Raw genomic sequence first — 3,464 nt, 5'->3', positions numbered from 1 at the left:
TTCCAGACTATGCCATTCATAGATCTGGACTTCTAGGACACGAATCACACGTAAAGTTTCCAACTTTACGTGTGGATATCCACCAATAAGGATTATAAGGCTCAAAATGTCTCAAAATGGTAGATCTAGGGCTAACAAGTCTTATGAGGCCAAAAAGCTAACAGATCTGAGCTCCTGGAGCTCAATCTTACATAGATCCAAAGGCCAAACGCCTTATTACAACATATAAAGATCATGCAAACTTGGGGAATTGACCAAGAAGGACCCAAATGAAGTTTTAAGCATAGAATCAAGGGGAAAACGGGTTATACCTTAAGGGAAAAGCTGAAATGACACAAGGATGGCTGATCTCCTTCTCCTCTTCTTGATCTACTCCTCTTACACTTCAAAACCTCCAAGAATACACCAAGAGCACCTCAAACTCTTAAGAAAACAAGGGGAAAACGATGTAGGGGGAGTTCTGGGGTGAATGGGGACGAGTTGGGGCGGAATGAGGGTTTAAATAGGGTGCAAACCCTTGAAACTTAGGGTTTCATCCCGCAGCGGTGACTCGCCGAGTCCAGGATATGGACTCGTCGAGTCGCCTACTTAAAACGCGTCCTGAGTCCCGTCCCTACTCGGCGAGTCGGACCCCATGACTCGCCGAGTCGAAGGCTAAAATAGGTCAATGCTTAAATAAAATTCACATACCGGAAACCAGGTGCTACACTATCGCGACGACATCTATACCGACGACTCTATTGACCTATGCCGACACGACTACGCCGACGACTCTATACCGACGATAAGTCGTCGGTATATGGTATACCGACGACAAGTCGTCGGTATAGGGTCTGAATTTGTCGTCACCATAGCCATGTATTCGTGTAGTGAATATCAATAATTTATAGTATCTAAGTTGGAAAACCAAGTACAAGTTTTGGGAGTAAGATGCAATTTAGTCCAAAAATTTTATGGATATGCAATTTAGTGAGAAATTGAGGAAATCTTCGACAAGGGTTGCAGTTGTTCAAAAATAGGGTTACAATTAATACATTGAGCAAATAGGGTTTCACTGATACATTGAACAACAGCACGTATTATTTGATTTGGAATTGAAAAATTAAACCTAAAATCAATCAAATCAAACCGAAACCAAACAAACCAAAAATAAAAAGAAATCTAACAAAAGGTTATGTAATATCAAAATATATTATAAATGTTGGTATAATTTTTGTATAAAAACATTATATTGTCCAAATGTTGTTGAACTAAAAAATATGAATAAAATATGTAAAAGTGATGGAATCTTTATGCAAAACATTATAACAAACTAAATAAAAACAAGATAGATTTCATTTCCTGTTTTATCTTGATTATAATCATCATTGAACGCAGTGGCGGACCTATGTGGAGAATTGGGATCCCAGGTCACTGCTTAATTTCCGGTTCGTAGTGTAAATTTTTTTTTTTTTTTTAATTTTTTTTATTAGGTGCATCTGCTTGAAATATGAGGAACACCCTTACTAAAATAGTCTGCATTTGCCACTGATTGCACGGTTATAGAAAGATGTGTCAATGGATGGAAAAGGGATTGGCGTAGAAACTTTACGGGAGTTGCTTTGGAATCTTAATTTTCGAGTTTAATAGATGTGTTACAAAACATTACTTTGATGGAAGAGCCGGATAAGCGGTGATGGTGCTTGAATGGAAATTTGGACTTCAAGGTCAAGGATCTTAGGCATCCTATTGATGAGATAATTTTTCTTTATTTTTAGATAAAATTGATTTGTTCAATGAAAAATAAATATTTTTATTTGGAGGCTTTGTTTGGATCGAATCCCTATAAAGTTGAACTTGTCAAAGAAAGGCATCGAGAATCATATCATTATGTGTCCGATTTGTGACTCTTATGTTGAAAACTTGGAGCATTTATTTTTTAGATGTGAAGTCGCGACTTGAACTTGGAGTTCTATTTTTGGTTGGCTTGATTTGTAGCTCCCGATGTAGCATTCTGTGTTTGACATATTTTGGTAGATAGATTCAGTTAGTGTTTCTTGAAACAAGAGAGTCGGTTTGGATGCCATTTGTATGATTACGAATTAGGCTATATGGAAGTTTAGGAACACTATGGTGTTTAATAATGAAGACTTTGGGAAGAAGACTACTAAGGAGCTAGTTGTTGATAACTCGTTCGATGGGTTCGTTAATAGGAATATGAAAGTTTTTATTAACCGGTCTCAAAATCCTATATTATTTTTGTAATTTTCTAGCCTCTTGTTAGTTGGTTTTTTATAAAATGTGTTGCCGTTAAAAAAAAATATAAGAACTAGAAATCTAACAAAGCAATCAAGTTAACTAAAACACAAAAAATAGAATTGGTGTCTTCAGTTCGATGATGAAGACAGTTATCAACAAATCTGAGGCTTATTTAGTCTATTGAAAAAATAAGGTTTCATTTTAGCGATAGTTCAGTGATGAACTTTTCAATACCGAGTTGTCAAAATATAAAAGCTAGAAAGCAGATTCAACTATGACACTTGTATAATATAAAGACAAAATTGTTTGTCAATTAGTAATATACTAGATTATGACCCGTGTTAAACGCGGGGAACACATAAATAAAACGCAAATTTATATAGATATTACAAAATAATTATAAAAAAAGTAGGGTTATTGGTATTATTGAAATGTATAGAAATTACACTAAAATAGGTAAATGTATATAGCGTTGAAAGACCTCTTTATAGACAATATTTTTTGTTTTATTAGTTCAATGACATTGTTTGTCATATATAAGTACCTTCAAATATTTTTTACTTGTGACACGGAAAACAACTATATATAGTCAACCATGCATGAAAATGGGTCTACACAAGTATAATCCAACATTTGACAATTTACTTTCAAAATACATTGTTATTTTATGGCTATATTGCGAAATATAACTGTTTATTTCAAAAAATAGCAACTTATTTATGTTCCTTCAAAATAAACAACATAAAAACCCCTACAATATTAAATATAAAGAAACTATAACCAATAAATCTCTAACGAAGCTAATCATCTCCCTCCACTTCATCTCTAATATCATGTATTTTTTTCCTTAATCTGAGTTATTTTCACTATCATCGACAATGTTAAGATTCATTGATGACTTCTTTTTTATTTTAAGGATAATATGACAGAAATCATTTATCCGGTCCATCATTTATGTTTATATCTTTGTTTTTTTATTTTTATTTTGATGTCTTCTTCGGTTTACCACCATCTTTTTTTTCAGACTCTTTTTTTTTTTTTTTTTTTATGAAATAACAATTTTTTTTTTGTGAAATTCGTTCTACGGTTTTGAGTATGAGCAGGTACATTGATTTTTTTTGAAGTAAAGAAAGTAGGGTTTTTGTTCGATGTTGGTTCCTAGGCTTGGTTCTTATTTTTTGTGATTTCTCATAATCCATTGCATTTTATTTTTTATCTTTATCTAC

This window comes from Lactuca sativa, chromosome 4 (assembly GCF_002870075.4).
Source record: "Lactuca sativa cultivar Salinas chromosome 4, Lsat_Salinas_v11, whole genome shotgun sequence".
NCBI classification, from domain to species: Eukaryota; Viridiplantae; Streptophyta; class Magnoliopsida; order Asterales; family Asteraceae; genus Lactuca; species Lactuca sativa.
Note: the sequence above shows the minus strand (reverse complement) of the source record.